The following is a 23,431-nucleotide window of genomic DNA, read 5'->3' as shown; positions in this document are numbered from 1 at the left end:
AAAGAAGTAAAATGGTTTTCCAAGTTCTGTACTCATCAGTCAGTATTTACAGACATGGCCAAGATCCCAGTATAATTAACGGATGGGTTCAGAGATAAGCAACAGTCATAAAAATGAGAAAAGGAAGTTTTATAAGGGAAGCTAGAATAGGGATATCTTCCCATCCGCTGATCACTGATACAGTGGATTTTTTGTGACAAAATAAATATTGTGGTTTTAAAGTGAGAAAAATAAGAGAGACTTTTATTACTAGGAAGAAAGAAAAATAGTCATTGGGGTAGAAATTGAAGTTCCACTGTATATCAAGTAAGGTTCCAGAAAGAGATAAAAAAGTCATGGGAAAGGGATTTTTCTGGACTTGAAAAAGAAGACATGAAACTTCATTACACAAAAGGACAGGCTTAATAATCACAAATAAAAACAAGTTTATTTATAGGCACACTATAGGAAAATTGTGGACCATCATATCCAAAAATAAATACCTAAACAGCTATCAAAGATAAAAGACAGAATGTCTACCACAAATGACCATTGAAAAGCTTACTCTTCTGGAGAAATGATCCTCATAGGAGGATGGATTGGGTAGGCTACCGTTTTAGGGGGATCATGGTTATGACCTGCATAAAAATCAGGAAAATATGAAAGAAAAAGAAAACATGTTAGAAATGGAAAAAAAATATATTGGGTGGCTTAGAGTGGATCAAATGAAATATAGTAAGAAACTTTGAAAAAAGAAAAGTGAGGAAGATGAAAATGAAATAAAAGTAAAAGGTTCAAAGGGAAAGTGGTTGTCATGGAAGGCAGGAAAAATGGCCCCCAGTAGATGTAGAGTTATTGAAGAAGTAAAACTAAATAAAGGAAGAGAACCAATATTTAACAGTTCAGGTAAACTTTCTGGAAAAGTGAGGAAAGCCTTAAGTTTGTTTACTTAAAGGGGCCATTGTTTTCCCTGGAAAATTGACCTGAAATGGTTAAACTTGAAGGTAGCCTATTAAAAGTATTCATTGGACCTTCTGAAAAAAAGAAAAGAGTTGCTTATATGGTTAAATGCATCAGGCAAGCTTGAGACCCAGCGGGTCTCCGAGCACAGGCTTTAGGGCACCAGGGCTGAAGGTGTGGGCTCCAGGCCATGAGTGCGCACGCGGACTGCGGCACATGGCTGAGGGGATGGTCGCCATCAGGTGAGGAGCTACAGCAAAAGAGAAGAAAGAGAGAAAGGAAAGAAGATCCACTGGCCAGTTTCCCGAGAAAAAACGGGAGAAAGCACAAATACACAAGACAACTAGTGATAGGAGTTTGAAAGAAGATAAAACATTTCTTACACTTCTATGGAAATATTGGAAAACCTCAGTGAAATGAACAATTTCTTAGGAAAACAAAATGTATCCAAGTTAATCCCAGTAGAAATAGAAAGCTTCTATCCATTCCCATAGAAGAAATAGGACAGTTTTCTGGACTGTAGGAGTCCTAGGCCCAGAGGCTGTCACAGGAGAAGTCCACTGAATCATTAGATGACCAGATAACCTCAAAGCTGAAAAAATATCGTAGAAAATGAATGAAAATTTCTAAAACCATTTTATGACTCAAGATTAACATTGACACAGATATGCCAAAAATAAAATCTACATCAGTGTTGCTTATGAATATTGTGCAAATACTAATTATAATATTAGAAAGCAGGTTGAAGCTGCCTTAAAAATAAGTATACCATGACTAAGTGGGATGTGTACTGTGAACAAAAATCAGACATAGTAGGAAATCTATTAATGTAACTGTTCATCCTAATGACTTCAAGGAGAAAAATATAAGTATCTCCAATTGTGATTTAAAATTGTTTGGCAAAATTCAACATCTGCCATTAAAAACATTTAAGAAAAAAGGTATAGGTGGATATTTTCTTAACATCATAATATATTGGGTTGGACAAAAAGTTTGTTTGATTTTTCTGGAGGATGTTATGGACAAAACCAAAAAAAACTTTTTGGCCAGCCCAATATAATAACTCAGTCTTAGCATCAGACTGTTAATGGGGAGACAAGAGATTTTCCCTTCATGGTCAGAAGCAAGAATATTAAGCAATTTATGTGAAGCCAGTGCAATTAAGAAAGAGAACAATTAGGGACACAAGACTTGGAAGAACAGTAAAACCATTATTAACAGCCGATATGAAAGCTTTCTTGGAAAGCCCTAAACAAATGATAATAAAACTAACTCAAATCAAAAAGAATTCATCAGGGTAGTAGAATATAAACTTTACACACAAAAATCAATAGCCTTCATACACAGAAAAAAAAAATAATTAGAGTACAATGGAAGAGAAAACCCCATTTGTAACAGCAACAAAAAAATTACATACTTAGGAATAAACTTAATAATTTAAATGGATGAAATTCATCTATTAAAAGACAAATATTCTCAGAATGGATTAAAGAAAGTCTAGCTACATGCTGTTTACAAGAGTTATCTATGTACCTAAAACGCAAGGCTATAGAAGGGTCGAAATGTAGAAAGGTAAAATTATAAAGCAGGGAGTTATTATCTTAAAGAAATCTAGATTAACTATATCTGAAAAAATTATAGAGAAAAGCATTAAGAAGAATAAAGAAGGAGATTGCTTAATAATAAAAGCAGTATTTCCTCAAGAAGATTTAAAAATCATGTCCCTTATTCGCCAAACTCCACGGCTTCAAAATACTGAAATCAATAGAAAGGGGATAGATTATCATACTCATTGGCAAATTTACTTTCACAGCAGAGATTTTGATTTTCATAAACTGAGAGAAAAAATAGACAGATTGTTGCCTATTGTATATTATGTCTCATTTAGTCCTCGTGATGATCCCATGTGTGTGTGCTGCAGGCTAAGTCCCTTCAGTGGTGTCCGACTCTTTGCGAACCTGTGGACTGTAGCCCACCAGGCTCCTCTGTCCATGGGAGTCTCCAGGCAAGGGTACTGGAGTGGGTTGCCGTCCCCTCCTCCAGGGGATCTCCCCCACCCAGGGATCGAACCCACATCTCTTATGTCTTCTGCATTGGCAGGTGGGTTCTTTACCACTGAGCCACCTGGGAAACCCCGATAATCCTATGCGTGTGTGTGTGTGTGCGTGCGAGCTAAGTCGCTTCAGTCGTGTCCGACTCTGTGGACCCTATGGACTGCAGCTCACCAGGCTCTTCTGTCCATGGGGATTCTATGAGGTGGATACAATTATCATTCACAGCTGAGGAAACTGGGAGCACAGAATGGCCAAGTGACTTGCTCAGGGGCACAGAGCAGGTAACTGATAGACCTAGGAATCAATATTTGGCCACCTGGCCCCAGAACCTGTGTATTTATGCCCTGAAGACAGAAAAGGAGACCTCATGAATTAGCCTGAGTTGCCTTACTTGCATCACTTCACTTAGGTTCTCAGTTTTCCGTCTGAAAAATAAAGGAATGGTTCATGCTGTTGCTTAGTCACTGTCATATCCGACTCTTTGAGACCCCACGGACTGTAGCCCGCCAGGCTCCGCTGTCCACAGGATTTTCCAGGCAAGAATACTGGAGTGGGATGCCATTTTCTCCTCCAGGGGATCTTCCTGACCCAGGGATTGAACTCAGGGATGGAACCCAGGTCTATTACATCTTCCACATTGGCAGGGAGGTTCTTTATGCCTGAGCCAGCAGGGAAGCCCACCCATTGTTACACAGTGGTCTCTATAAATGGTAGCTTTCACTGGCCTCAGCCTCTCTCACTGCCAGGTATTATAATTCCACTTTCCCTCCTGAAGATGCTGCTGAAAAAGGGGCTGCCTCTTCACCCCCGGCTTATGTCTTGCATGTCATTCTAATATGTCATCAACTTTAGAAGGGTTCATTGGAAACCTCAAGAACCAGAGGACAGGCACACTGAACTCTCAGGAAGAACTACAATTGACTAGTAAACACTTGATAAAAGTAAAGGTCACCCTCACTACTATTAAAAGAACATGGAAATTTCAAACAACATTCTCAAATAACAGGCTGGGAGCCATTGAACAATAGAGAATACTTAGTGTTGGCCAGGCTGTATGAGAAGTTGATTCTTTTCTTTTTTTTTTGCTTTAACATCTTTCCCAGCTTTTTTCTTTTTTTTAATATAAATTTATTTATTTTAATTGTAGGCTAATTACCTTACAATATTGTATTGGTTTTGCCATACATCAACATGCATCTGCCACAGGTGTACACGTGTTCCCCATCCTGAACCCCCCTCCCACCTCCCTCCCCGTACCATCCCTCTGGGTCATCGCAGTGCACCAGCCCCAAGCATCCTGTATCCTGCATTGAACCTGGACTGGCGATTCGTTTCATATATGATGTTATACATGTTTCCATGCCATTCTCACTCTTGCCCCTGCTGTCGGAATTTTACTACGTGCAGTCTCTCTGAGTATGCATCAACCACATTTTAAAAGTTCATATGACTATGACTATAATTCTACTTCAACCACTTATATGATGGTAATACCAAGCATTTATTGAGTTCTTGGGATGCACCACCTGGAAAGGCTAAGCAGGAAACTCTTGGGATGCACAGGCATCGAATCCCTTCCCAAGAACTGTATGGGTCTCCTCTTCAGATACTCCAGCACGTGACTCAACAGTGCAACAGACTTTCTGAAGAGTCTCTAGACCGTGAGACCCTTGAGGGCATAACCTGCCCTAAAGACACAGCAGTCTTCATCCCCAGGGCAGCGGTTGGCTTATCTGATGGCTTATTTACTGAATTAATAAATAGATTTCAAGCTGATTTGGGAATCTGGGGTCAAAGCCCCTGGGTTATGAAATAATGAGATGAATTTTATAGAAGATATACTTGTTTTTAAATACAACATTGAAATATATTGGATTGGATTCCACAGGACCCTAACTGCTAGTCTCCCTTTTCAGAACATCTATTACAGCCAAGGCCAACCAGCTCCAGGAACAAATGCTCTGGACTCAGGACTGTCAGTTACCTGCCGGTTAGAGAGCAAAACTCCCTCCTAAATAAAAAGCAGAGTCTGCAGAAGCTGGTTTGGGTAGGAAATCGGAGGAAGGAAATGGATGAGGAACTGGAACATCCCGGGTGGAGGGCAAGGGTGCTCGGTGCTGTGGGCAGAGGGGTCCACAGCCGCCTGCCTGCCTGGTGGCCCGTCTTGCCCAGGGCCTCTCTGGGTCGAATGCCCCAGGAGTAAGGACCAGAATCAAGCACAGGAGGGTGAGGCCGGAAGTCAAGTGTGGGTGAGGAAACCGCGAGCCGTTCTCAGGAGCTGTGTGGACAGGCCTGCAGAGGAACCTCCGTCTCTGGGGAAGCCCTCTCCAGAGCCTTGCTCCTCAGAGCCACTTTATGAGTTCTCTGCTGCAAAACAGGGGGTAAATGAGTGAACTGGTAATGTTTCTTGTGGCTGTATCAAATGTAAAGTGTGTAATATTTCCCAGAAAAAGGCATCAGGTGGATTACAAATATGGACCTTTCAATCCATAGTCCGAATCTAGTCCCCTGATTTCTGGCTCTGGTGAAAATGTACTTTTGGAAAAAAATGTAACAAGGAAACTGGATCAAGCCTTTCTGATTTCGCTCTTCTTGAATGTCTGACACACATTCCAGCCCGGTTGTCTGGGATGCCCTCGTGGGCTGATCTAAAGGTAACATCTTACTGTGTGAAATACAGGGAATACTCTCTGAAAGGGCGTGAATCTCCAAGAGACCTAATGAAAACACTTCCAGTGCCCATCACGGCCAGAGCATCTTCCATCAACTATTATTTGGGGAAGAAAAGTAGCCAGACCAAAGAAGACCAAACTCACACTCCTTCTATTGTTCTGAACTTCTTTTGAAAAGCACTTAGAAACACGGAATCAATATCTTCCTCTGATTACAGGATGATAAGTAGGGTACCTATCTTTCTCCCTGTTTCTTTCTCTTTTTCTTTCTCTAACATCATGGAATTGACTGCTGACTTTTTTTTATTAAATTTTTTAAAAAAATTTATATTTCACTGGAGTATAGTTGTTTTATACTGTTGTGTTGGTTTCTGCTGTACAGCAAAATGAATCAGCTTTATGCACATGTATATCCCGTCTTTGCTAGACCGAGAATGGAGTGAAGTTCCCTGCAGTATAGCGTAGGTTCTCATTAGATATCTACTTTATACACAGGAAAAATATGGAATGCTTCATGAATTTTCATATAATCCTTGCGAAGGGGCCATGCTAATCTTCTCTGTATCCTTCCAATTTTAGTATATGTGCTGACGAAGCGAACACATTGACATTTTAAACTTAGATGGTGATCATTGAAACTCCTTACAATGGAAGGAACAAATATGCCTTAATGGGATTTTGATGATAAAACTGTGTCTAATTGAATATTTGCCTTCAATACTCGTAACTTTAGAATCTAAAATAATTCAGTAATAATTTATTCAACACATATTCAATCGGCACTTATCAAACCTCTACTTTGGGGTAGGTCTCCTCCGTCTGGCCCTGGGGTTAGCAAGATGACCAGGAATCTGCCCCTTTTCTCTAAAATCTTACCATTTGGTCAGAGAGCCAGGTACGTCTGTAAATGAGTTTATTCCGATGCAGATATACAGTAAGTGAGGCACACTATAATACTGAGGCTAAAGGAAGGGAGAAGCCAGTTTTATCTGTGAATACTTCAAGAAAAAATTCTGTGGAATAGTTTCTTAAAGAATATACAACTGGAGACATCACTTAAAACACGCCGGGAATTGTGAATGACAGTTCATGCAGAAGAAAAAACTTGAGTAAAAACAAAGGACAGGTTATATTAGTGGGGATAGAGCTTCATCAATCTGGGGCTTTTAAATACCAGAGTGAAAAATTTGAAACAGAAGCCACTGACTATAACAGAGGAGTGGCATTTTTCCTCTGAATTTATGGAAGCAAGCCTGCTGCTGGTGTCTGTAAATAGCCCAGATTTCGAAGAAGCAAGATGGTAGGAGGAGGGCCATCAGCTCCAGCTATGAACGTGGGCAGTGGCCGCAATAAGATATGGGTGGATGCAAGGAAGTGAATTTAACGATTGTTCACAGTGGCACTAGAGGGGCATTGATGATATATCGGAATGGGAGTAGTTTGTCATGTGTCTGTGGGGATTATGTAGGAAATCCTGTTTAGAAAATGTTGCTTCAAAGGTTTGGGAATCCTGCATCAAGATGTTAACCAGGCAAGTCAAAATGTGGTTTGGAGCTCATAAGACAGATCAAAGCTGCAGGTGGGAGTTTGTATTCCATCAGCTTCAGATTGGTAGTGAAAGCCACCAGAGTAGAACCTATTGCCAAGGAGAATTTGAGGAGTAAAAAGGAAAAACAATGAACATTGAGGTAAAGAACAACTGTAACAATGAGGACAGCAACTAACCCCAGTGTCAACGGCCATAGCAGTGGCCTTCCCAGAGGGTCCTCGCCGATTCTCAGCTCCTGCTGCCACGCCTGTTACGGCCCGACAGCGTCTCCACACCACCCTTCCCCCTCCCCGCCCCCCACCAGGTCTACCTAGACTCTCAGAATGCAACTTTTTTTTTTTTTTTTGCAGATGTAATCAAGTTCAGGAGAGGTCATACTGGGTTGGGTGGGTCTGCAAATCCAATGACTTGTGTCCCTCCCTATAAGAAGAGAGAACTTTCTTAAAACGTATTTTTTAATTGGAGGAAAATTGCTTTACAATGTTGTGATGGTTTCTGCCATACAGCAATGCGAATCAGCCATAATTCTACAAGAAACAGGGAGATTTGTAGACCCAGAGTGTAGGACCCCATGGGAAGCTGCAGGCAGAGCCTGGCTGATGCATGTACAAGCCAGTGACGGCCAAGGATTGCCAGCAACCTCTGAGAGCGGCAAGGAAGAGATTCTCCCTTCCAGCAGGAGGCAGCTCTGATGACCCCTGGATTTTGGACGTCTTGCCTGCAGAGCTGGGATGGGATGCTATTTGAAGCCACTTGATTTGTGGTACTTTATTACAGCCGCACTAAGAACCAATACAAGTCCTGTGCCACCCTCTCTCACACTGGATGGGGCTGGGCTGCCTGACCAATGGGGTGCTGCAGGAATGACCACGTGCAGCTTCTGCCTTGCTCTCTTTTGGGGTGTCCTCTGTAGGGGGCGCTGGTGGCTGTGTTTAAGGACCCAGAGGCAGCCCAGTGGCCAGGCCCTGGGCTGAGGAACCACAGCCTCTGCCAACCACCAGCATCGACTCGCTGGGTCTGAGGTCGGGCCTCACCAGGAGCAGACATCCCAGCCCCAGATGAGCCTTCAGACTATCGCAGCCCCAGCCAGCACCGTGACCGAACTCTCCCAAGAGAGCCTGAACCAGACCACCTGGCTGAGCTGACTCCAGATTCCTGACCCCCAGAAACTGTATGAGCTTACAAGTATTTGTTTTTTGAATGGCTCATTTTGGAGGCTGACTTTTATACAACAGAACAAAATGGATTCTCATTTGTAAGGGTTTTCTGTTCCCTTCTCTATGGCTACCCCTCAGGCAGATCACAGGGGAGATGCCCTCCTTAATGACTGAGGGCTTGCAGTTTGCTTCTGACTTGTGCAAAGTTTAACCCCTGAAGGATTTTTCAAGGTCACCTAACAATCACAGGATTTTTTTCAGGCCAGAATCACAGTTTCTTGGGTGACACCCTCCCATCATGCTTCTGACTTATCTATTTCTGGTCAGTTGCATGGGGGAAAACCACACCCAGTTTCATTCCTGGACATGTCTTTTCTTCTTCCTCCCATGATCCTTAAATAAAAGGCATCTTAAAGGGTGGAGTCTGGTATTTAAGGCAGCTCGAGGTCACTGTTCAATTGAAGAGTCGTAGTAACCTTCGTTGCTCAAAGCTCTAATTGGTCTTATTCTCTTCTATTTGAACCCATAAGCACTTGGCTTTTCTTTATTTTTAGATGTTCTGTATTTTCTTTCATTTCTGCTTGAAAACCACGGATGTTTTGTCTCTCTAGGCCAGAATACTGGAGTGGGTAGTTCCCTTCTCCAGGGGATCTTCCCAACCCAGGGATCGAACCCAGGTCTCCCACATTACGGGCAGATTCTTTACCATTTGAGCTACCAGGGAAGCCCAAGAATACTGGAGTGGGTAGCCTATTCCTTCTCCAGCAGATCTTCCTGACTCAGGAATCGAACCGGGGTCTCCTGCATTGCAGGCAGAGTCTTTACCAGGGAAGCCCCCATGCTTAGCCTACATGTATGCGAGCCAAGCTGCTTCAGCTGTGTTGGACTGTGTGACGCTATGCACTGTAGCCCGCCAGGCTGCTCTGTCCATGGGATTCTCCAGGCAAAAATACTGACGTGGGGTGCATTACCCTCCTCTGGGGGATCTTCCCAAGCCAGGGAAGCTTCTTACATCTCCTGCACTGGCAGGCAGATTCTTTACCACTAGGGCCACCTGGGAAACCTGCTGAGCTCAGCCTAAAGCCGCCCAAACACACAATGCTCCCACTCTCAATCTGACCCAGCTACTCTGCTGACCACATTAGCCCCGGCGGCAGTTTCGCCAAGTGGCTCAGCACAGACGGCAAGACTATCTGGTGTTCCTGGACCCCTGCTGCCTGCCTGCTACAACAATGCACACATTTTAGGGTTTCATTAGGGCAGCACCCCACTTCAAAACACCAATTTCTAGATTGGTTTACTGTAGGCTAATTGATACAGAAAACAAATGTGCAAGTTCCATTGCTGTGACAGAGAAAATTTATTTCCTGCTCATCTAACCAGAGCACATGGGTCCACATCAGAGTTTCTAGATGTAGGAGATTCTGTTCCTTATATTTTATTCAGGGACTCAGGCTGCCAAAGCGTTACCATCTTCACCTTGCTGGCCAGTGTTCAGCCACGACACCTGTAAAGAGCGTGGGGAGCTATGCCCAGAATATTTTTTTATGGTTCTGACTTGGAACATATACAAGTCATTCCCACTGGCTCTATATGAAGCTAGGAAACACAGCCTGACCATGGCCTAAAATGCAAGGAAATAGGATTGATGATCAGCAAGCAGTCTCTGACACAGGCCTTGAATCTTGAGACGTACTCTTACTTATGGAATAATTGGGCTTCCTAGGTGGCTCAGCAGTTAAGAATCTGCCTGCAATGCAGGAGATGCAGGTTCGATCCCTGAGTCAGGGAAGATCTCCTGGAGGAGGGCAGGCATGGCAGCCCACTCTAGTATTCTTGCCTGGAGAATCCCATGGACAGAGGAGCCTGGTGGGCTACAATCTATAGGATCGCAAAGAGTCAGACATGACTGAAGCGACTTAGCATGCACACCAAGAATAATTATCAGAAGGAAGAAAGAACGGAATTGAAAATGAAGCTATTAGAGTGGGATAAGACCAAGCAGAAGCAGTGACAAATAGGTCAATGAAACAAAACGAAACAAGGAGAGTGATAGTTCTAAGGACCGAGGGACAGGTTTTGTGTTTTAGGTCTGTAAATCTCTCCTATCACCACTCACATCTTCAGAGAAACACACTATTCATGCCACACACGTATGTGCAGTTATATTTAGAAGTGGGCTGAGTTGAAATGTTGGGTTTAGGCAGTAAATTAGAGATCAGGTCACTGTTTCCAGATACCTAGAGCACCTTTAATCTTAAAACAACATTGGGAATATAGAATGGAAGAAAGCATAAGCATATTAAAATCATGTCTACACTGGTTTCAAAACGAATTGTTCACTTAAACTGTCCAGGCAATGGGTGATTGTACCTGGAGCATAACCTCCAGTGGGTTATAAAACTTCCCATCTTTCTTCACCCTTAAGGAAGAGGCATGTAAAGGAATATAGTGGAAAATTTAACCCTACTATGGTAGGACTTTTAAACTTACATAAGTAAAGTAAATAGAGCTTTTGGGTGGAAAATCCATGTGGTTAGAAGAGATATTTTTCAAGATTTTTTTTATTTCTCTACCATTTAGAATTTCATCTTTTATTTTATTGTTCTTCCTTGGGGCAGTGATAAAATGTGGTCCAGGAGTCTCTCCAACCTGGGAGGAAATACTTGTAAATAATTCTTTCTACTAACTCTGAGTTATAAAGCTAGGTAGTTGCAACCCGCTGGGACCAGGAGATAATAAGCACAGGGAAGGCCTCTCTTATGGGCTTTCCAGGTGGCTTAGTGGTGAAGAATTCTCCTGCCAATGCAGGAGACACAGGAAACATGGATTTGACCACTGGGTCGGAAAGATCTGATGGAGGAGTAAATGGCAACCCACTGGAGGGTCCCATAGACAGGGGAACGTGGAAGGCTATAGTCCATTGGGTCATGAAGAGTTGAGCACGATTGATCATGCAGGTCTCTCTTAAACTCATGCTTTGTCTGGGCTTCAGACTGGAGGGAAAACCAAGATTTCTTCATCTGACTCATGTTATCACACTAGGAATGTTTATAGAGATATGAGGCTGGATTTCTAGTAATCCAGTTAAGTTCTAATTTTTGTGGAGTGCCTTTTGTGATATATGCCCATAGAATACCAGCGGAGAATGAAAATTCAGAAATTCTGATTCTTGGTTCTCTTTACAGAATAGAGAAAATAATAGTGATAAGTGAACAAATGTAATAAGTAAATAAGTCTTTCATTTTAAATTGCATTTTGTTCCTTTTCTTGTGTTATTTAAAAAAATGTCTACATCCTTTATGTCTGTCTGTCTCTGTCATCATCATCTATTCACCATCTATGTATCTTTTATTTTACTGATTGTTGGGAAACATTAATCATTTCTCACCTACACACTGAGGACTTCTTGATGAAGTACTTCTTTCAGTACTAAAATGGTTCCAGAGTATGTTCTGTAAGTTTATCCCTATCACATTGAGTACAGTTAGCTCATGGCAGTTTCTAAATATGATTTTCTCTTGGAGTAAAGTGATTGCCATATCCCTTTCTTATCATGATTTGGGGCAACACGGTTATGTCTAACTGTATGCTACACACTCAATAATGTTTTGAAGTCTAAGTAATAATTAAAAGTGAGACCCAAAACACCAATTTTGTATCAGGGCATTAGCTCATTAGTTACTTTCTCAGAGTTCACTCAGACTCATGTCCATCGAGTCAGTGATGCCATCCAGCCATCTCATCCTCTGTTGTCCCCTTCTCCTCTTACCACCAATCCCTCCCAGCATAGGAGTCTTTTCCAATGAGTCAACTCTTTGCATGAGGTGGCCAAAGTACTGGACTTTCAGCTTTAGCATTATTCCTTCCAAAGAACACCCAGGGCTGAGCATTCTTACATGTTATTAAATAATTAAAAAACACATTTTCTAAAAGAACTGGAGTTTAGATCTCCATTTTAATAATTTCCTGTTATTGGTGCTCTGGTTTTCTCTTAAATAGTGCTGTGAATTATATTTATTTTTGTAGCTTCTTTATGATAAATGATAGAAAGTCGTGTTACAGATTTAAAGGGTGCAATCTTTAAAAAAAGGTCTGCACTGAGTTTTGCTCTCAGTAATACATATTCACAAAATTATTACTACTCTAAATCTTTACTAAGATTAGAGATGAGCATAATGGATCAATGTTTCAAGTTGTATTTCTGTAATTACCAACAAGATGGAATTTCCGCCATATTGTTATCAGACTTTTGTATTTCTTTCATGAATTTTCTTTACTTTCTTGGCCTTAGCCCACTGCATGTTGTGGATCTCAGGGAGACTAGATTAATAGCATCGTGAACGCAGCACGATTCCATCGTTTTCACGTGTTGATTACTGACACAACCAGAGCGTCCTTTCTCTCTTTCTTATTGTGTTTTCATTTCTATCATCTATTTTGAAAAAATCACACTCATAGAAGACAATAGTAGAAAGCAGGAGTGAAGGGGGACCTACTGGGAGAGCACTGGCCACAATCGGGGGGCACAGGGTGGGGGTGGGAGCGCTCTGGAGCAGCACATGCTGGGCCTTGTGTCTCATTGGTTGAGAGTATTGGGAGGTCCACTTTGGTCCAACAGAACTCACCTGGATGAATGTCTTCTGAAGACGAGGATAGAGGGAAAGAAGTTATGTCCATCAACTTATTCTTCTCCTGAATATTGAAGAGGAATTTTGATTATCGTTCAAATGGATGAAGAATGAGTTGAAAGCAATCCACATAACTTCAGTTCAGTTTAATCACTCAGTCGTGTCTGACTCTTTGGGACCCCATGGACTGTAGCACGCCAGGCCTTCTTGTTCATTACCAACTCCCAGAGTTTACTCAAACTCATGTCCATTGAGTCGGTGATGCCATCCAACCATCTCATCCTCTGTTGTCCCCTTCTCCTCCTGCCCTCAATCTTTCCAGCAAAGGATCTTTTCAAATGAGTGAGCTCTTTTCATCAGGTGGCTAAAGTATTGGGGCTTCAGCTTCAACATCAGTCCTTCCAATGAATATTCAGGACCGATTTCCTTTAGTATGGACAGGTTGGATCTCCTTGCAGTCCAAAGGACTCTCAGGAGTCTTCTCCAACACCACAGTTCAAAAGCATCAATTCTTTGGTGCTCAACTTTCTTTATGGTCCAACTCTCACATCCATACATGACTACTGGAAAAACCAGAGCCTTGACTAGACGGACCTTTGTCAGCAAAGTGATATGTCTGCTTTTTAATATGCTTTCTAGGTTGGTCATAACTTTTCTTTCATGGAGCAGGCGTCTTTTAATTTCATGGCTGCAGTCACCATCTGCAGTGATTTTGGAGCCCCCAAAATAAAGTCTGCCACTGTTTCCATTGTTTCCCCATCTATTTGCCATGAAGTGATGGGACCAGCATCACATATTCAGCAATATGTGAACCGTGAACTTCCTGATGTTCAAGCTGGTTTTAGAAAAGGTGGAGGAACCAGAGATCAAATTGCCAACATCCGCTGGATCATAGAAAAAGCAAGAGAGTTCCAGAAAAACATCTGTTTCTGCTTTATTGACTATGCCAAAGCCTTTGACTGTGTGGATCACAATAAACTGTGGAAAATTCTGAAAGAGATGGGAATACCAGACCACCTGACCTGCCTCTTGAGAAATCTGTATGCAGGTCAGGAAGCAACAGTTAGAACTGGACATGGAACAACAGACTGGTTCCAAATAGGAAAAGGAGTTCGTCAAGGCTGTATATTGTCCCCAGTTTCTCATGATGTACTCTGCATATGAGTTAAGTAAGCAGGGGGACAATATACAGCCTTGGCGTATTCCTTTTCCTATTTGGAACCAGTCTGTTGTTCCATGTCCAGTTCTAACTATTGCTTCTTGACCTGCATACAGATTTCTTCAGAGGCAGGTCAGGTGGTCTGGTATTCCCATCTCTTTCAGAATTTTCCACAGTGTATTGTGATCTACACAGTCAAAGGCTTGGCATAGTCAATGAAGCAGAAATAGACATTTTCCTGGAATTCTCTTGCTTTTTCTATGATCCAACAGATGTTGGCAATTTGATCTCTGGTTCCTGTGCCTTTTCTAAATCCAGCTTGAACATCTGGAAGTTCATGGTTCACGTATTGTTGAAGCCTGGCTTGGAGAATTTTGAGCATTACTTTGCTAGCATATGAAATGGGTGCAATTGTGAGGTAGTTTAAACATTCTTTTACATTGTCTTTCTTTGGGATTGAAATGACAACTGACCTTTTCCAGTCCTGTGGCCACGGCTGAATTTTCCAAATTTGCTGGCATATTGAGTGCAGCACTTTCACAGCATCATCTTTTAAGATTTGAAATAGCTCAGCTGGAATTTCATCACTTCCACTAGCTTTGTTTGTAGTGATGCTTCCTAAGGCCTACTTGACTTCACATTCCAGGATGTCTGGCTCTAGGTCAGTGATCACACCATTGTGATTATCTGGGTCATTAAGATCTCTTTTGTATACTTCTTCTGTGTATTCTTGCCACCTCTTCTTAGTATCTTCTGCTTCTATTAGGTCCACACACTGCATATTTTTAATTTAGAAAATATAAATGAGCCAATTATTAGTGGATATTATTTTTTTTACAAGTTGTCATCTGTTCCTGTTCTATCTATAACCTGTGCATACAGCAATGCTACCATTCTAACTATTTTTAAACATGCATTCCTAGCAAAAATACCGGGAGAAAATGCAAGAAAATATTAGAAGTAATTATCTCTTTAAAGCCCTAGAGGCATTCTTTCTTTATTTCTGGCCTGTGTGTTTCACATTCACTTAATTTTCATGCATTTTTAATTTGTAAAAAACCAAAGATTTTATTGATATAATAAAAGGCATTTTTGCAATGGCTTGCATGCTTAAAAGAAAAGAACTGATATTCTGAACTTGTGATGCAAGATTTTGAGCAAGATATATAGATTCAAAAGTATCATAAAGAACATAAGTTTGTACAAAATTTCTGTCTATTTTTTAATAGTAAAAAAATAGACAAATATTATGAGTAAATACTTTTAAAATTATATGTTTAATATGTGATGCTTTACATATTTACAATATTTTTAAATTAAAAATCAACAGAATTTAGTTTGAAATGTAGATTTATGTATTAAAAATCAAATTTGGGAAGTTTTGAGACTTTTAGAAATGATTCTATCTGCCCCTTTCTTTCTCTCTCCTCTTTCTAGCACTTATTACATGAATGTCAGTACCTATGATAATCACATAAGTCTCTGAGACCCTGTTCACTTATCTTATTTATCTTTAATTTCTTTAATTTGGATTGTGTTATTTGCTCAATCCTGTCTGAGTCTTTGAGATCCCATGGCTCCTTTGTCCATGGGATTCTCCAGACAAGAATACTGAAGTGGGTTGGCATTTCCTTCTCTGGGGAATCTTCCTGACCCAGGGACTGAATCCCAGTCTCCCACACTGCAGGCAGATTCTTTACTGTAGGAACCAAGATTGGACATATTGACTGACTTGTATTACAGTTTCCTGTCCTTTTCTTCTGGTAACTCAGATGTGCTGTTCAGCCCCTCAGTGAACTCAGTTATTTCACTTGTCAACTCCTGTTTCTATTTGATAACTTTTTCCAATTTTTTTTTTTTTTTGATATTTTCTATTTGTTTTAATGTTTCCTCTAATTCCTGTTGGCCCAGCTGGTAAAACATCTGCCTGTCAGTGCAGGAGACCCAGGTTCCATCCCTGGTTTGGGAAGATCCCGTGGAAAGGGAAATGGCAAGCCACTCCAGCATTCTTACATGGGAAATCCCATGGACCAAGGACAAAGCCTGGCAGGCTACAGTCCATGGGTTTTCAAGAGTCAGACCTGACTTAGCAACTGAACACCACTAAATCCTTAGACATGGTTCCTTTCTTTTTTTTTTTCCACATATTTTTAATAGTCGATTTAACATCTTTGTTTCATAAGTCCTCCAGAGCTATCAGAGTTTCTATTGACTTATTTTTTCCTGCACAGGAGCCATACCTTACTGCTTCTTTAAATGTCTTATAATATTTTGTTTGAACACTGGGATTTTAAATAACACAGTATGGAAATCAGATTCTCCACCTGCCCCTCTTCAGAGTTGGTGATTGTTGATTTTCTTGTAGTTTTTGTTGTTTTTTTGCTTTGATTACTTTCCTGAACTAATTCTATAAAGTGTGTATTCTTTCTCACATGGAACCACTGAAGCGTCTGCCTTGTTGTCTTAGTGGTCAGGTAACAGTTATACAGAGATTTATTTAAATGTCTTGACATAGGCAGTCTCCAGTGTGTGCTAATGAGCTCTGTGTTCATCTTGGGGATCCGTCTTCAGTGTGTTTAGAGTGTACAACTCTGCCTTAGTCTTCACTCGACACTTGCACAGACCTTCAAGTTTCCCTGAAGTCCGTGTTTGGGACGTTTGGAATGCATACAGCTTTGCATAAGCATATTGACTTCTAGAGGTCCAGGAATATGTTGGGTTTTTCTCATTGCTTCTATGGATATTTCATCCCTGAGATTTTTTTTAAAAGAAAACTTTTATTTTTGGTGAGCTTTGTGTTTCATCCAAATATTACTCCCTCCTCAGGCAGCTGTGATATTAAACAGTCACCACTAAAGTATGCATGGAAGAAAATTGCTCAGAGCAGGCAACTTCTGAGTGAGGTCCAATAAGGAACAGCCTTGGAAGTGGGGGTTTCCAGGGAGCTTCAGACAGGCTGGAGAGTGCCAGTTCCCCAAGGGTGAAGCTTTGGGAGCTTTTACTTCATTCTTCCCCATCCAGACACATCTGGGCCGCTGCTCCTCAGATCTCCTATCATCCTGAGGCTGTTGGTTCTCAGGGCCCCACAGAGATGGTGTGAGGAAGAGGCAACTGGGCAAGTTAAAGCACAGAAACCTCACTGTTTTTACTGACGTTCGGGCTTTGTCCCTGGATAAACTGGGACTGTGGCCAGCCGTTGTTGAACTCCCGAGTTCTGCAAAGGCTGACTTGCCGTCTTCGCTAGTGTCGTCACTGATGTTGTAGAGGAACATATTTTCATGAAGTGGTCCTGACTGTCATGAAGATCCTCACTCCATTATGCTGGCGTATGGCATCACTGTCTCCTTATTCCTCTCATCAGGAACATGGAAGGTGTGTCTAGGGTGAACGGAATCTTGTAACTATGAACACAACAGTCCTACAGTAAGGAGAGCAGAGCCGGAGGATAAATGAAGCCTAAATCTTCCATATTTTCAATCATTCTGTGAATCCAGCTCTGGTATTCCATTTATGGAAGAGAAAAATTCCCTTACTTAAAAAAAAATTTAATTTATTTATTTTAATTAGAGGCTAATTACTTTACAATATTGTAGTGTTTTTTTGCCATACATTGACGTGAATCAGCCATGGGTGTACATGTCCCCCCTTCCCGAATCCCCTTCCCATGTCCCTCCCCATCCCACCCCTCTGGGTTGTCCCAGAGCACTGGCTTTGAGTGCCCTGTTTCATGCGTTGAACTTGGACTGGTGATCTGTTTCACATATGGTAATATACATGCTTCAGAGCTATTCTCTCAAGTCATCCCACCCTCGCCTTCTCCCACAGAGTCCAAACCACTGTTTGATTTTGCAATTTTTGTTGCCATTACTTGTAACGCAATGCAAGAGCAGCCCAGTGTATGGTGTAGAGCACTTGTTAAATAAATCATTTTTGAAAAGCATTAGTTGATTGATAGTCTCTATTGCATGTGACTAAGTATAGATTCACAAGGGAATGCTTCCTTTATGACACTTTATGGTAATTTATCGAATAGATTCATTAGAGATAAATCTGTTGGAGATGTTCCTTGAAGGAATTCAATGAGCAGAGCAGAGCTGGAGGAGGAAAGTGTCAAAGCATGACATGAAGAATGGCAGAGAGGCCGGAAAGTGCAGGATACAAAAGGGGATGTTGAGGAAGTGTGGTTCCCTGGTGGGAGTTGAACTGATAAAGTTAGGCTGAAGTCACTCATCCGAGGACCTTCAATGGTATGTTAAGAAATTTTGGCCCTTCTAACATATGCAAATTGGTGGTGGAGTCTGTCTTTTCCCAGACGGTAAGAAACATTTCCTTAAAGATATCTTCAGTCTTTGCTTTAAAAGAGTGAGAGCTGCACAGCACAATTTTTTTCAGCCTGCCAGCTCTCAGCTGGCATGGAGAGATAGGACCGGTCCAATTTCAATTTCACTATCTCTTCTGCAAACACATTAGAGCATGACCAGCAATAAAAATGGAAAACTCATCCCACAGTTTGATAAATACCTCTTCAGAAATGCCAGTCTTCCTAGGGGCAGCTTCATCTCACAAAGGATGGGCGGCCTAGTGATAAGGACCACTCCACACATGTGGGTTGATGGGAACTAAAATGCATCAAATATTCAATTTCAATTCTTCCCAACATCATATTATTGTTTCACAGAATGTCTCCACAATAATAATCTTAGAAGTCATTTTAAAGTATAACAACTGAAATAAAACTGTTCAGCAATTTTTAGTAAAAATTTTAACATGGAAACAGAAAATATGGGTGTGGCTAGTCTTTTTATCATGAAAACTCTGGTAAAAGATCTTATGGAAAAATAACAATAACATGAAAATATCATTGTATATTAAGTTTGCTTATGCTATGTATGGCAGTAGCTGTTAGAAATTCTTCAAAGAGAGATTACTCTTACCTAAGCCTGATTTTTATGTTTAATCCATGGAAGTGAAAGGTTGTTGTTGAACGAAAAAAGATGCTGGGATTCTTGGCCCCCGGAGGAGAAGAATTCAATCTGGGGCCAGAGACAAGGCTTGATTGCTCAGAGCTTTTGTATAATAAAGTTTTATTAAAGTATAAAGGAGATAGAGAAAGCTTCTGACATAGGCATCAGAAGGGGGCAGAAAGAGTAACCCCCTGCTAGTCTTCAGCTGGATGTTATATAGTCTGTTAATGAAAGAAAGGAATGTCTTAAAACTCAGAATGGCACCAGGCCCCTCACCCATAAGATGCATTTTGGGATAATCTTGGCAGCAAATGGTTCATCCTGGGCCATAAAATGATTAACTTGAATCTTGAAGAAGGGCAGATCACCATACAAATAGTTTCATTTACATAGATTAGGGGAACAATATCTAGGTATTACATACTGGTTTGTCAAGTAGGTTCTGAGCCATTTGGCAGAACCGACTTGAAGACACGAGCTTGGGGTAAATGCATAATACGTTAGCATAGCTTAAGACAAACATTTCCATGAGAAAAAGGCATTGGTTATCTCAAGGTTTGAGAACAGTTAACTTCAGGTGAAACCAGGTGTCATTGTGGCAACAGTATTTTAAGAGAAACCTCCTTTTAAATTTGTATAGAGAAGGAAAAAATATCCATAGTTTGTTTCCTCCTGCCGCTTAAGAGAGATAAAAATGTCTGACACCTGCAGCCTATTTCCTCTGTTTGGAGACCCCTGGCCCACCTGTCTGTTACCCTCTCAGAAGGTCCTTATAAAATATTATTTTCAAGCTGTTAGCATCCATATCCATAGACTTAGTGATATTGGGAATCAGTTACGACACATTCTTACTGGTGGGAACATACTGAATCTCTCAGATATTTAAAAAAGAAAACAAATGATTGAGAAGAATTCCTTTTTTGTCTCTGTGGACAATAAAGGTTTGCGGTTCCTTCAAAACTTGCTTTCACATCAGCTTTCGCATGTCTCCTTCAATATTTAACCAGCTCACAACTTCACAGACCTTTATTTGCAAGCTCTAGTTGGATTGCACAACAGAAATAGTAATTTCCCATGAAGATCTGCCTCACGTTCCAACCAAGAACCTTCTGAAATAACCACTTTCACACACACACACAAAATAAAACGCTGAAAGCTCTAAGTTTCTGTCACCTAGCCACCATACATGCTAATTCTATTTCTTCTATATCTGAAAGAGGTCTGAAAAGAACGAGAAGTATCTTTTTTTCATTTAAATCTGAAAAACAAATTGTCTCAAAAGTAATTTTAGATAATGATGTCCAACAGAGCTTTCTGCAGTGACCACTCACTGAACAACTGACATGTGTCTACTGCAACTGAGGGACTTTTACTTTATTTTTTAGTATTAAATAATTGAAATTTAAGTAGGCAACAGGAAGGCAGAGCTTCTACGCCTACCTGCTTGCATCTCTTCAGTTCAGTTCAGTTCAGTTGCTCAGTCGTGTCCAACTCTTTGTGACCCCATGAATCGCAGCACGCCAGGCCTCCCTGTCCATCACCAACTCCCGGAGCTCACTCAAACTCATGTCTATCGAGTCAGTGATGCCATCCAGCCATCTCATCCTCTGTTGTCCCCTTCTCCTCCTGCCCCCAATCCCTCCCAGCATTAGAGTCTTTTCCAATGAGTCAACTCTTTGCATCAGGTGGCCAAAGTATTGGAGTTTCAGCTTTAGCATCAGTCCTTCCAAAGAACACCCAGGACTGATCTCCTTTAGAATGGACTGGTTGGATCTCCTTGCAGTCCATGGGACTCTCAAGAGTCTTCTCCAACACCACAGTTCAAAAGCATCAATTCTTCGGCACTCAGCTTTCTTCACAGTCCAACTGACATCCATACATGACCACTGGAAAAACCATAGCCTTGACTAGACGGACCTTTGTTGGCAAAGTAATGTCTCTGCTTTTTAATATGTTATCCAGGTTGGATATAACTTTCCTTCCAAGGAGTAAGTGTCTTTTTGAAGAAGGAATTCATAGGGCCTGGACTCCATCTTAGGCCTGTTCATGCTGATCATGCTCGGCCACTTTTCCAATGGACTCTGAACTCTGTGTTTAGTGCCTATGAAAACAACAACAGAAGGAAGGATAAGATCCCCTCCAGACAGGGGAACATTGAAGATGGTGTCTAGGTTACTCATCACCTAAGAGAAAACATACACTAATCACTCCTTCCTCCAGACAGGCCATAAATTTTTCTGTATCTTTTGGAGTGTAACTTCGGGTTTATTGATTATTGGCTAATTGTTTGACTGTTTGAGCACATGAGCACATAGCACGTGAATGATGGGGTTATTGGGATTGTATTTTCCTTGGTTTATGTAAGTCTCAAGGAATTTGGAGTGGTGGGTTCATACACGTACACATGGGGTATAAAAGATTTTCACAAATGCTGGTCGGGGTCCTTGGCTAAGAGCAGACTCTGCCTTGGGCCCACCGGTGTAATGAACTGCATTCCACTATCTGCATTGTCCTTCTGAGTGAGTTTGTTTTCCAGAAAGTGGCTACAACATTTTAATTTCATGGCTGCAATCACCATCTGCAGTGATTTTGGAGCCCCCCAAAATAAAGTCTGACACTGTTTCCACTGTTTCCCCATCTATTTCCCATGAAGTGGTGGGACCGGATGCCATGATCTTCATTTTCTGAATGTTGAGCTTTAAGCCAACTTTTTCACTCTCCTTTTTGACTTTCATCAAGAGGCTTTTTACTTCCTCTTCACTTTCTGCCATAAGGGTGGTGCCATCTGCATAGCTGAGGTTATTGATATTTCTCCTGCCAATCTTGATTCCAGCTTGTGCTTCTTTCAGCCCAGCATTTCTCATATTGTACTCTGCATATAAGTTAAATAAGCAGGGTGACAATATACAGCCTTGATGTACTCCTTTTCCTATTTGGAACCAGTCTGCATCTCTTACATGTCCTATATTAATAAATCTATTTCTTTTCTATCACATAAATAAATAAACAGACACACGAACTACTGTCCTGGGGAGTGTGTACTAGATAAACTCAGCGTGCAGGTCAAATCACAATGACTACTCTTTAGCATGCTGAGAAAAGCATCATTTAATCTATGTTTGAATAGAGTTGCTTTTTGAGCTTCAGGTAAAGATTTCCAGGAAGATGTCTAGGCACATAGCTTGTGAAAGGTTGCTGTTGAATCACGCGAAGACACCGGGATTCTTGGCCCCTGGAGGAGAAGAATTCAATCTGGGGCCAGAGATGAGGCTTGATTGCTCAGAGCTTTTGTGTAATAAAGTTTTATTAAAGTATAAAGGAGATAGAGAAAGCTTCTGACATAGGCATCAGAAGGGGGTAGAAAGAATACCCGCTTGCTAGTGTTAACAATGAAGTTATATACTCCAAAGAATGCCTGGAGGTTGTAAAGACCTCCCATAATTTACATTTTAAGATAACAGAATTAGCCAGAAGGTTTAATCCAGAGACTGTCCTCAGGCAGGATACATTATTGTTATAAAGTCCTAAGGAATGTAGGGAAAGAAAAAAAAAGTTTATCCTTTCTTCCTCCTTGAAATTCCAGACCCCTCTCTCCTTGGGGATCCCTAGACTCCTTATCAACCTGCCTAGGAAATGACTCTCTCATTCCCCACTTTTCTTTTAGGAGAATTATGTTGCCTAGGGAAAGGGGCATCGTTCTCTTTCCGTAACTGCTTCCGAGCTGACAAGGGGGCGTTGTCCCTAAATTGGTGAGGCAACATATTCTCCTAATCCTCATATTGAGGATATCTGATCCAGGGGCCCCAAATAGTAGTTGGAGGAAGCTACAGCAGTAGCAGGAGTTTGAGCAACCATTTGTAACTTAAAAGCTTTCATGCGGCTAGAAACAAATCCAGTTATACAATTACAGATGCAGGAAGCAAACAGCAAGAACAAAACAATCAGAATCAAAATTAAAAGTCACATTATGTCCATAGTTAAAGTGCAAAGTGTTGCACCAGTCCATTTTAGGGTTGGTAGATGTCATCAGATGTCGAAGGTATTCACAGACTTGGAGAAAGTCTTTTCCTTGAAGTGGAGATGTCCACCTCTGGAAGCCTTCCACTGATGAAGAGGGGAGTGCTCCACAGACCCAGCAGTTAGACCAATTGTGGAATGCAGCGTAGGAGTGAGCCCAGGACAAGAAGACATTGTCTTGAGGATCCAACGGCAGACTCAGGATTTTTGGAGTCAACAGAAGTAGACTCACATAGATTATCAGGCCCATCCGCTGCCCTTTGCTTAACTCTAGAGCTCGGGTCAGAGC

The 23,431-nt window shown here is 41.3% G+C and overlaps 1 non-coding gene across 1 annotated transcript; it reads right to left on the bottom strand.

The window, feature by feature from the left end:
• Nucleotides 1–6,161: 6,161 nt before the first annotated feature.
• Nucleotides 6,162–6,268, bottom strand: LOC129620298 (U6 spliceosomal RNA). The gene has a single exon (XR_008698485.1). It is a non-coding gene; the product is annotated as a U6 spliceosomal RNA (small nuclear RNA).
• Nucleotides 6,269–23,431: the final 17,163 nt, after the last annotated feature.

Source organism: Bubalus kerabau, chromosome 9, assembly GCF_029407905.1.
Source record: "Bubalus kerabau isolate K-KA32 ecotype Philippines breed swamp buffalo chromosome 9, PCC_UOA_SB_1v2, whole genome shotgun sequence".
NCBI lineage: Eukaryota > Metazoa > Chordata > Mammalia > Artiodactyla > Bovidae > Bubalus > Bubalus kerabau.
Note: the sequence above shows the minus strand (reverse complement) of the source record. Positions and strands in the feature narration are given on the sequence as shown.